The 12912-nt window shown below is 42.3% G+C and overlaps 1 protein-coding gene across 1 annotated transcript in view; it reads left to right on the forward strand.

The window, feature by feature from the left end:
* LOC111866025 (allatostatin-A receptor) overlaps positions 1 to 12912 on the forward strand; it is a 421775-nt gene that overhangs the window by 297761 nt on the left and 111102 nt on the right. Inside the window, exon 7 of the transcript XR_002843077.2 lies at positions 5713 to 5773. The gene's annotated coding sequence lies outside the window, so the exon portion shown is untranslated. The remainder of the gene's footprint in view (positions 1 to 5712; positions 5774 to 12912) is intronic.

Genomic DNA, 12912 nt, shown 5'->3' on the forward strand with positions numbered 1-12912 from the left:
GGTCCGAGTGAACGCGTAACACGACACCCCACCTTGCTAAATATAACCGCCTGTCCACTCCCTGTCTTCCAGCTGATTCCTACATTCTTGTAAAATGTTGCCGTTTGCGGCAGGGAAAAATGAATAAGGTACGTGACAAAGCAGACAGCACACCCACTTTCTGTAGATGGAGACACTCCTCGTGAATGCCACGAGGACTTGCAGTAGCTCACAGGATCATGTCCTTTGAGTGGAACTATCTCGACAGGTGGAAGTAAGTTTCACCATAAAAGCATGACATATCAATGATGTCGGGGTTCGGGGAACAAATATTTGAAGCGACCTGGCAATTACTGTTTTCTGCATATCACGAAACGGGAACTCCGGGACAATACTAACACGGTATGGATGAACAGAGCACGCCAGTCTTTTGGGACAGCCGAGGTAATGGCTACAGGTAAAGCCAGGAGCCTCTACCTTACGTCTGCACCGTGTTACCGGTCACTGTAAGCAGACCTCTTCTACACGGTTCTTAGAATGCAGTGCAGGACGGTTTCTGAAAACTGCCTAATACTGTTGAAGAGATCCCGTAACCCAGTAGAAGTACAGGAGTAAACACGCTGCTCAATCCTGAACATTATTCAGCTGCACAACACGTGGAGGGAACTGTAACCAGAGTCACCAGATTCGTGTTTCAAGGTACGCAGTATTGTCGAATTTCGTTTTCTTTTATGTGATTTATAACTATTAATTCCGGACATCACCTATGAAACACTCTGTATAATACTGAAACTGACACAATTTATCACCCCCCTCATGTTCAGAGAGCTCAGTTATTGGGTATCTTAACGCGAAGCATAAAAGCGGAAGACCTATACACTGTATCTTATAAAGTGGAGCATTTAGTTAGTTATGAGGGTACGCCTTCCGCACTTGCAGTGTTCGGTACGTAAACACGTGGCGTCATTAAACCCGCAGAACAGTATCCTCAAGACTGTGAGAGTCACTTGGCCGGTCATGGAATACTCCGCCTCTTACGAAATCCAAATACTCACTGCCATGTTTACAAGATCCATCCATTGAACCGTACCCTAATCCAATTGGCTGAAGGGCACGCCATCATATTCTATTCCTCTAGTATACACTTATGTATTTTCCTACCATTCAGCTTGTCCTCCCTCTTCCCAGCAATGCTAGGCTTCTATTTATAATTATTACTTCAACAAAACAGATAGGAATGTGATTCCCAAACGACGCCGCAGGCCACAAAATGAGGGACAATAAAGCACTGAGAAAACCTCACATAATTAATATGAATGAGAAATACAAGTTCTGTAATACAGATCTGTTAAAGTTAATGGCTAAAGGCCGCGCCATAGCTCAAGCGGTTAGTCGCTGGCTTCGGCGGCCCGGGTTCGATCCCGGGTCTGGTCAAGTGAGATTTATGGTGGACAAAGTGGCGTTGGGGCAGGTTTTCTCCGAGTACTTCTGTTTCCCCTGCCAATCTTCATTCTACCAATTGCTCCACAATCACCCTCACCTATCATCTGGGGCTGGTACAATAGGCCAGAAGTGGCTGCAGTAGAAGGGACTTAGTCCCACCCCACTAGCAATAAAGAAACCGATTCCGAAAGCATTTTGTTAGCATAAAATCGAGGTTAGTAGGTTCCAGAAACATGTAACACGATGATCCGTTCTAAAAGTTTATGACGATGCTACATTCGTACAAATATTATATTTCTGGACATTATCCATCGTCTTGTCTTTATATAAACACCGTCCTGTTTATTTTTCAAAACACAATGTTTCGGTAACTGGATTCTGTCTCCGTCTTCAGGTAAAACTTACTCAGTTGGGCCCAATAGATAGAGATACTCCGGAGATAAGGACTAAAACAGAATGAAGCCTTTATTCTCTCAGCGACTTTTATTTACAGCCCTGCAGTTCCATCCTAAATAATTAACCATAATTCACCACGCAATGAATTTATATTTTTGAGATCCAGTTGTTATAGATCACACCAGCGTTTCCTAACGTGTGTACTGCGACATAACTCTTGCAATCATATCCAATTTTATGCGTCTAACAGGATGAACGCCATTTTTTCAGCCCTCTTATGTCACATCATATGGCTCTAATCCTGTTTCTCTGTCAAACAGCAGCTAGCTCACATGTGTTACATAAGTTATGTGCTTTACAGAGTGGGGCGCAGAAACTTCCTTTTTTTTTGAAGGCGAATAAAAGAAAAATTATTGCTGGTAGACAAAATTTATGTTTAGCTAATGAAAGAACATACTTTAAAGTTTTAAATCATGTAGTTTTAAACAAAATATCTTGAAGGTGGTGGCCACCGTTCCCTGTGCACTGATGCAACCGTTTTCTGAAGTTCCCCTCTGCACGTTCCAACATGTGACCCGGAATTTGGGCTACTTCCTGCCGAATAACATTCTTCAGCTGAAGCAGGTTTGTGGGGCGATGTTTAAAAACCTCTGCCTTGAAGTATCCCCATAAAAAAAAATCACAGTGCGTTAGATCAGGTGAGTGCGCTGGAAGCAAGATGAGCCGTCCGGGGAACTTTGCCCTCAAAACTGTCATCGAAGCTCGGGCTGTGTGGGCCATGGCACCATCCTGTTGGAACCAGACATTTCCTAGATGCATTTCTTAGAGAGCTGGTTCGAAAAAGTTTTTAATCATGTCCGCATACCGCTGTGAATTGACAGTAACTGCATGATTGTCTTCTTCAAAAAAATAAGGGCCAATAACTCCAACTCTCGACAACGCACACCATACTGTCACCTTATCACTGTGAAGTGGCCTCTCATGGAGCTCTCTGGGATTGTAACCACTCCAGTAGGGAATATTCCGCTTGTTGACATATCCGGATAGGTGAAAATGTGCCTCATCACCAAAGAAAACAAGTGCGTCAGGGAGTAAAGTTTCCAATAACGTTTCGCACGCCGTTATTCGGTTCTGGAAATCACGTGGTGACAATTCTTGCACAACAACCATCTTATAGGGATCGAAATGAAGATGTTCGCGAAGAATTCGGCGCATTGAAAGATTGGATATGTCTAGGGCGACTGCATGTTTGCGAGCGGAGCGTTTTGGAGATCTCAAAATCGACTGTCGAACTGCCTCCACATTTTCTGGCGTCGTAACGGTCCGTTGTCGTCCTGATGATTTTTTCACCACACTCCTTGTTGTCCTAAAACAAAACAATCGATTTCCGGTCGGGAACCAGACCTCTGGGCTTAATTCCGAAGTGAGTACGGAACGCACGCTGCACCGTCGCGTAGGAATGGTTGTTCGAAAAATAGGCTTCGACAGCAAACGCACGCTGCTCACTCGTCCACCTCATGTTTCCTACTGAGGGGTATTAGACAGAAACTTCCGCGACTGCTGCGTTCGCCGAGCCCATCCCCACTTTTCTGCGACCTCCCCTCCCTTCACAATCCGTCTTCACAAAAAGGAAGTTTCTGCGCCCCACCCTGTAGTACAGAACGCTGTAGGTGGGCACTATGTCCGTCTATCCTACCTATGATGACCTAGTATCAGCGACCGAAACACTAGATAGATATTGGAAACTTTCACTAAATGCTGAATTTGAGTTTCTCATGGTGGTGACTAGAACCTACAAGAAAGTACTTCCCACTAAAAGGTGTGTAGCAATTCTGAAGCTGAACCATATTTTTCCATTACATTTACATTAGGTCATAAATTAATTTTACCATGTAGCCTCATTTTTTGTTAAAATTCGATATGGAAGAAGAAAGTTATATTTTAATACACATGTTAATCTTAATTAACTTCAAAGATGGTGGTTTACAAGTTTATGCAGTACGTTCTGGTGTACACCATTCCCAGTCCCTCTTTAACAATAGCGATGTGACATTAGAAAAGGCTAACTGTTATAGATCGTAAGTCTTCTCGTATATTACGCGGTGTTAAAATACTGTCTGCTTACATCTCTGTTTAAAATAATACACAACATAAATTAACGAAATGTGATGAATATTATGTAAGCAGTTTATGCATACACGAGCCTATGTTTCAGTACACACAACTTTGGAGTAATGTGGACTTATATTTTGGTGTGCCGTGCTATATGAGACTACGTATTAACCTGTCGTCATGTGGAAATTTTGAAAAGCATTGGGTTAACTCCCCTGTTTTGCTGAACTCTCTCTCATTCGACCTGCGTATCCAGGAATAGAAACTGAACTATCTCAGCTACTGAAAAGGATTTGATCATAGCGTCCTCTAGTCCCTGTTTGTCTGTGGAAGTGACAAGTTTAATTAATGTAGGAATATTTCAACATGAGTTGATACTGCACGTTTTGATCAAGGAAATTTGCAAGCCCTTTAAATAACAAATGGCTTTGTACGTTTTCGCCGTATTCAGAATGTAATCGAAGCTGAGGTGGAATTTAGGAGACATATAACAAACAAAATTGCCTCTCAGATTTACTGGCTTAAACGGATGGTTCCACATGTAGTCATTTGTATAACCTCAGCATGTCGCAGAGGGAAACAAGTTCGAGAATAAGTTTCCTCCGAGCGTCACGTCTGAACAGAGACTAAACACAATTATAATAAATAATTAGTGCATACTGAACCTAGGAACTCACATTTGTGGGTAATTAAGCTTGTACACACATCGAAAATTTCAAAAAGCACCTTCAACATTTGCGCCACCGTCATGTTCCAAATTTTAAAACAGAATTCTCTTCCTTCGGAGGAAGAAAGTAAGTTAAGAAAATCTGAGAACTAAGCGCTAAGAAACGTATTTTTTTTTCTTTTGGCACTACAGCCCCAGTGTGGGCCTTGGCCTATCTCCGTGAAACTTTCCGTTTCACTTCGGTTTACTGGATCTTAGACATTCGGTAAGAATCCTTGGGCGGGTGATCAACTCGTCTTAAAGTCTCTACCTGTACACAAACACTGAACACCCATGCCTTGTGTGGGACTCGAGCCCACGATCCCGGCTTCCGAGCGAGCGGAGACAGTGCACGCTTTAGACCGCTTGGCTACCGTGAGAAGCCAAAAGACGTATATTAATGTAAAGAAAATGAATGAACTTGCATAATGAAGAATCTTATCATTAATATAAATTTAGGATAATGAACTGGAGGATGCTACACTGGACCGGGCAGGTGGCTTGGATAGGGAGAAAAGAAATACGTGCAGAATTTTGGTGCAAATACGTACTGGAAAGAAGATCCTATTGGGAGACCGATATAAAGGCGGTGAATGTAGGTGGATCTGATCTGAGATCGTGCCAAATCGCTCGCTTTGGTATTAGCGATGCTGAAACTTCGAATTCTTTCAACACGGCGTTAGATATTCTGATCTCTATTCAGTAGGTTAAATGTGACAGGGTAAAGTTGTCTTTGTGCTTAATAAATTAAGCACCACGCCATGAGGACGTATGAGGGATTGGAGGCATAGCTCTACCATTCTTGACCTGAGCACTAGATGGAGATTAGTTGTCAACTTCACGCTTCGGCCGCTCTACCCCCAGGGAACATTTTCCCCGAGCCAATTGAATAGGAAAGCCGGCCTGCAAGCGCGTGGAGAAGAAAATTATTTCTTTCCCTTTCCAGGAATTGAACCCCGATCGTCCAGCCCGTAGCCAATCATTATACCGACCGATCTAGACCTGCATTTCTATTCAGTAAATTATGGGGATTAATAACTTCCTGTCTCATAAGCAAGGATACGTTTTGTTTTCAGGTCTGGCTCGGAGAAATTTCTGGCATCTCCTGCTCTTGGACATGCAGACAAGGAACATCAGGTAAAATTTCATGCTTAAATAAATTACTGAGTAGAAAGATATGGCCTCTAAAAGGGCGTAATTCTCTTCTCCCGGAGAGTAATGACCCCGATACTTGACACAAGAGGACACGCTGTCCCGAGTCAGCAACTGCAGAGGAGCTATTTCGATTCTGAGAGGGGCACTACGACGAGCCATCCGCTTGTTACGTCACCCTAGACGCAATAAACTCAGGCTTCATCCAGTGCTTACACAGATACTTGCTTATCTCGCTGAAGATTTTTGGCGGCCAGTGCAAGTGACAGCCCTGGAATAAACATACTGCTGTTTATGCAGCATGTCACAAAAGCGTATCCTAAACAAGCGAGTCCTTGATAACTAGGTACAGCCTATCGTCTTATTCCTACTTGCATCTGCGTACATACACGTTAATTGGAATGAAGAATACCGGTTGGTCTCTTTTATGGTTATTCAGTGTGATAAGGATTTGTAAGTTACATATTTAACGTCATGTTACCTTCAGTATTTGAGGAGTGCGCCTTAATAGTTGCACGAAGGTTCCGGGATAGATTAGACAGAGAAAGACGTCTGAATCGATCTCCGACTCTCCTCTTTGTTCCTATAGAAGGCGCAAGATTTCTGCCGAGTTTTCTTTAAAAATCAACTGTAGTTTTTGGAAGAAATTGCGTATTTACGAACAGAAACGAAACTTGGTCTCAAACATAATAAAGCTTCATCAATACCAGCTTCTCAAGAAAATTAGTCTTAATTAGTCTTAAAAAATAGGATGTGACTTCGTGGGCCGAATGTATTCGGCGCAGGATAAGACCCGGTGAAAAGCTTTTCAAAACACAGTATTGAAACTTTGCATTTAGAAGAGGCAATGAAATGTTTACGAGAATCTCTGTCGCATGGAGTTAACGAATGACAAAATGGAGGAAAGGGAATGAATCTGCAGTAAGGAATATAGGAAATGTGTAAGCCTTGGTGAAATTATGAGAAACAAATTGTAGAGGGACAACATCAGCATCAATTAACTAATTGAAAATAAACCAGGAGTTCCAGAGATGGAAATCAACAGTTGAGATGAATATTGCGCCTCATAATTGCTTACGAAAGTCCAAACCTCGGTCCTAACAGTATGCTAAAAGTTCCTGGAAATGATTATAGCAATGCACCGTAATCACCACGACCACAGACAGTTACGAGAAGCAAACTCTCTGCACTCTGAATCAGGATTAAGCTCAACTTTCCAAACTTGTATAGCCCTCAGCATTATCACAAAGCCGCAGCACGGATATTACCATATACTTTTAATCTCAGTTATTTTTCCTAACTAGGAAAAGCAAAGTACAGACGATATAAAGCTGTCAGAATGCAGACCTCTATAAGAGCGAGGGGCAAGAAATTGGGAGCCCGTCACTGTGCGAAGTTATTAACACAGGCCAGAAAACTTCCCGAGTTTTTATGTTGGCTCTCGGGGTTGAAGTATGATATGAGTTGGGGAATGAGGGTTGGTGAGAGCATCTGGGCTCGTAAAACTGCTTACAAATATAGCGCAGCAATTTCAACATGGCCATGGCAGTTGTTTGTAGGATATGTCTAAAGGTATAATTAAAGAACAAGGCGGATTTTTTCATTATTAATCTATACAAGTAATGGGATCTATACTTAGCGTGGTTTAGGTTTACTTTCCTTGTCAATATTAAAATATACAGTAGCTACAAATTTAGTTCGGGATTAATAATAAATTTATAAATTAATTAAATCAAAATATATTAAAATTTACAAAAAAAATCCGTGGCTTTAGTCCGCAAGCGAACTATACCGACAGAGCCACCGCCGCTTGTCGGCGAAGTTAGTGTCAACTTTAAAGGAAAGAGGATGTCGCGTGGTCAGCGCAAAGAATCCCCATGACCGTTAATTTCGGTTTTCTAGACCGGAGTAGCTACTTTTCCATTCAAGTAGCTCCTCAATTATCCTATTGGGGCTGACTGAGTAGACCCTGTTCCCGATCCACTACTCAGAAAATGTGGTAGCGCCGGGAATGGAACCCGGGACCTCTTGATCTGTAGCCAGGAACTCTGACCACTAGACCACAGAGGAGGTCCAGCCAATAATAATAGCATGAGGAAACTGGAACTTAATCCTGAAATGACGTATAGGACTAGATGCATTTAAAAATTATAATTTTGTTAAGACAAACTTTTTAGAGCGCAAAACTGTGAAATGACGATTGCATGAACTCTGTATTGAGGTTTCGGCTTAAAGAAATGAACTAATGAACGGTTCAAGAATGTTGTCATCTATTAGTGACCAGCCACGGGTTTTGGATCGATAATTTAATTTGGGCTCTAATAACTCGTAACACTGCCGCTAATCTACACACTTTAAAAATCGCTACAGCACGCTCTGGTCTTGTTATCTAGCCACAGCAAGGACCTCATAGAGAACACCGTTTCTAACGATGTCTTTAATTGTAAGATTTGAGGCTTTCACGGCGGTGACTATGAAGAAAGCAGTCTTCTGGGATTTGGCACCGTGTGTATGTGGTGTTAACCGACGTTTCGGAGGAACGTATCGCCTCCATCTTCTACCCTGAAGATGGAGGCGATACGTTCCTCCGAAACGTCGGTTAACACCACATACACACGGTGCCAAATCCCAGAAGACTGCTTTCTTCATAGTCACCGCCGTGAAAGCCTCAAATCTTACAATTAAAGACATCGTTAGANTTACCAAGTAACAATCAGTGCAAACATGTCAAAATATTAACACAGAACAGAAGTTTTGACAGCAAATTATCGCCTTATTTTATTTCAGTATAATTTGAGTATCAGATTCGAAAAGTAGGAAAGAACTACAGTATGCATGCATAACGAATGAATTAAACAATGCAATTTGAGAGGCTGGATTATTAAAATTACTGATGAGAGGGATTTATGAAGTATGGATTGGAGATGGGCTCAGTTGGTATGAAAAACATACCAAGTTTTATGACGAACTGATAAGGCATTCAAATAATATTAAGGTTATTACCTCACAATTTTAGATTGGATTCTCCAATTGACCTAATCCTTCCAGCCGCTTTTTGATCTTGGGATCGACTCAGCCTCTAACAGAAACGAGTACCAGGAATCTTTCTGGGGGTAAGGCCGACAACCTCACCGCCTTCTGTGAGCCGATTGTCTAGGTGACGTGGGAACCTCGACATCTCACATTCCTATGGGCCTCCACGGTCTGTTACAGGGATAGCTTTACTTTAATTTTTACTTTACCATGTTGCTGTTACTGACGGGAAGTATTTATGAATTGAGCCACTGAAATTGCCCCAGGTGACATGACATACGAACCAAGCTTCGTAATTTTCGGTTCAGGAGGTCAAATGTTGGTAGGGTGGGTATGCACACAGACTAGCGGCGCTCACGCACACGCGCGCGCGCGCGCACGCACACACACACACACACACACAGAGCAAGGTTATCTCATAAGCCTACTTTTATTTTTTTTTTCCAAAATAAGGAAAGTAGGCTCAGCTCAGCTCAGCTGTGTTTGGTATGTTTTCGTGTTCGTGTCTTGCGTGGCTTATTCCTCTACCCTGATGATAGAGGTGACATGTTCCTTCGAAATTTCTGTTGACTTTCAGCGGAATATATAGCTTTATATCCCAGAAGCTAGAACTCCTCATAACAACCATTGTGAGAACCTTAAATCTTCCAAAATCATTCTCTGAGAACTTAACACATCTTTAGGATTCTGAATCACAGCTTGACCACACATTCTCTCTCCCCCCCCCCTTTTTCCTTTTAATATGAAACTCGTTCCGCTTAAGCCAATGGAACACACCTCAATTCGGGAGGTGAAGATTTAAATCCCATCTTCCTGGTCAAATTTATAAGCATTCCCCTTTTAAAACTAAAATTTCCTTAGCTGTGGCTAAATCAACAGCCTTTACTTTAGGGAACTCGAGGTGAAATCTTTCATTGCTTGGATGACTTTGACACTTTCACTCAACTGCAACTTTGAAGTCATTTTCGAAGTAAGGCTCTCTTTACCCCTAATAAAATGGCAGCTTCTATTATGATAGGCAAAATTATAGTGTCTCCACAAGAGACAGATTTTATTTCAATTAACAATAATATGAAGATTATATAACATATAGCAATTATGTGGTGGCAACATCATCTTCTTCCATTCAAGAAATTTACCCTAAATGCGACTTGCTCCCATACATTTCATTACCGGTGTTCGACGTACTTTAAACGAAAAGTTTCCGGCAAAATTCATTGGCAGAAATGGGTAAGACGTATGACCGCCTTCAAGTACCAATCTGAAAATGTAGGAATATATTATATATATTAGACATATTATAATGCAGCGATATCCCGTTTGGTGTACTTGAGTAAGTAAGTAAGTAAGTAAGTAAGTAAAGCTATCCCTGTAACAGGCCGTGAAGGCCCATAGGGTTGTGAGACGTTAAGGGTCCCACATTATCTAGACAGTCGGCTCAAAGATGGCGGTAAGGTTGTCAGGCTTACGCGCCTGCGCGTTTTACTCCCCAGGAAAATTATTTTATTAATTCCTGGTACTCATTTCTGTTAGAGGCTGACTAAACCCCAGGGCCTAGTGCGGCCAGAGGGATTAGGTCAATTGAAAAAAAAAATCCAATGACCTTGAGTAGCAACTCAATATATATTTTTACTTTAAGGAAGTATCACTTAAGGAAGTATCAAATTACATATTGGTGCTGGTCTAAACGAAGAGAAAACAGCGTTTTAAGTACTACAGAATTAGGAAAAATGCAAAATTAGTTGAGTTTTCCGTACTGTAACACTCATATAATGCCAGTCACGGTCTGAGGCATCCACTGTCTTCGCTCGCTCGGAAGCCGGGATCGTTGGTTCGAATCGCACTCAGGGCAAGGATGTTTAGTGTTTGTGTGTGTGTGTGTGCGTGTTTGTGTGTGTGTGAGTGCGCGTTTTTCTATGTTTGTGTACGGGTAGAGGCCTTGAGGCGAGCTGATCACCCGACTAAGGAGTCCTACCGAATGTCTAAGATATAGTAAACCGAAGTGAAACGGAGAGTTTCATGATGATAGGCCAAGGCCCAAAAATTGGGGCTGTAGCGCCATAGGCAAAAAAAAAAGAAACATTCATATAATATAATTTAATAGTGGATGAATTGAAACGTTAACAGAGGAAACAGTAGCTACAAATTGAACTGTCAAAATTGTTTCCGGTTTAATTAAAAACATTAAATGAAAATTGATTTCTATTTTAAATTAAACGTCCCACCTCATATCACATATAACCATTAACAAGTCTGACAAATCTTGCTGGTTATGGGCTCTCCACAATCATTTATCCTCATACACAGCACACGCTTTTGGGCTGGTTGTCTGATTCACATTAACCGGAATAGCTAACGTCAATAGAGCAGGTACAGGCCCGGGTTTAATTTCTTTCAGAAACGGCAAATGTCGTATCCTTGCACGATAAGTCCAGAGAGGATCGAAGGCCCTCTCAGTCTTCAATAAATGGGCAGTGGGAGTTCATTCCCCGGTGATAAAGCGGGCAGGAGTGTGAAGCTGCCCACTCACTTCCATCTGATGTCGAAGTTAAGAATACACCGAGCTTTGTTTCCCTCCCCTGCACCTCTTCATGGCGCGGTGCGTTATTAAGTATACCTAGTAGTAAATGTAAAATTGTATCTTTGCTTAACTAAGCACTACGCCATAAAGGCGTATGGGGGAGTGGCTGTATAGATTTGCATTTTCTTGACATCGGCACTAGCTGTAAGCCGCGCCATAGCTCAAGTGGTTAGTCGTTGGCTTACCACAGCAGCGGCGCGGGTTCGATCCCGGGTCTGGTCAAGTGAGATTTGTGGTGGACAAAGTGGCGCTGGGGCAGATTTTCTCCTAGTATTTCGGTTCCATTCCACCAACTGTTCCATAATCACCCTCACCTGGGGCTGGTACAATAGGCCAGAAGTGGCCGCAGTACAAGGGACTTAGTCCCACCCCACAAGCAATAAAAAAAAGCTGTAGGTGAGTGGTCATCTTCACGCCCAGGCCGCTCTACCCCCGGTACCCTTTAGATATGAGGTTGGGTGTACCCCAGAGCCCGTCTGGACGACGTGGAGAAGAGGAATTTCTTGACCGTATCGCGACTCGAACTCCGACGCCCCGGTCGCCCTGCCGGTAGCCAGTAGCTATACTTCCTACGTTATCCCGGCTCCTAGTGGTAGTAGTATAAATTCTGTTTCGATTATCATTTGTGAAACTTACTAAGATAGGATCTGTACGCATATACACTGCATATGTCAATACCCATATGCAGAGCCTCTTTATAATTTTATGGAAATCTCGAATGCATTTGGAGCCTGAACTACGATACGAGACACTGCACTACTAGAAGCTAAGCCAATGGGTTCCTAAGACACACACGTCACGACAAGCACGCTTCCAGCAACACACGCTCTTACCCTCACTGAGGTCCTCAGGCACAATGAGATAAATTAAGAGCCCGATTCATGTAGGAGGAGGAACTCTGTTTCATGCCCTAGAAAGCACCATAAAGGGAACGTAAAGACAATAAAGAGGAAATTGCTTATTTTGTAATTATCGACTGTATTACTAAACTAATAAATGAAAAGTAACTACTCGGGAAATGTCTTATAACGGTACCCCATTTTCTTAAATCTCATAAGTTCTCGCCAGTGCTGTAATAAAGATATTTCTCGAAGAGAAAAGATTCAACCGTGATGGCTCAGACAGTATAGCACCTAGGCAACGGGTGGGGCATTTGAGAGTTCGTGGTTCGATATCCAGTAGGGACAAGAAATTTTCCATCTGACACACCATCCAGACCGGTTCATAGGTTTAGCCGATCTCGCATCCAGTGGGTTACGGGAGCTCTTTACCCAGGAGTAAAGCCTCCAGACTTGAACTAGCCCCTTACCACCATCTGGTTCCGAGGTTAAGAAATCCTGAAGCTACACTTTCACTACTCTCCATGTCCTCATTACATGCTTAATTAAGTACGGAGACAATATTAGAGAACTTGTTCATTCAAGTTTCGCGTTTAATTACGAAGGGTTAAATTGTTACTGATAATGTTGCTATCATGATAATGAAGGATTTCAATTAATTTTATATATAT

The sequence above is a fragment of the Cryptotermes secundus genome, unplaced genomic scaffold, assembly GCF_002891405.2.
Source record: "Cryptotermes secundus unplaced genomic scaffold, Csec_1.0 scaffold135, whole genome shotgun sequence".
Taxonomy (NCBI): domain Eukaryota; kingdom Metazoa; phylum Arthropoda; class Insecta; order Blattodea; family Kalotermitidae; genus Cryptotermes; species Cryptotermes secundus.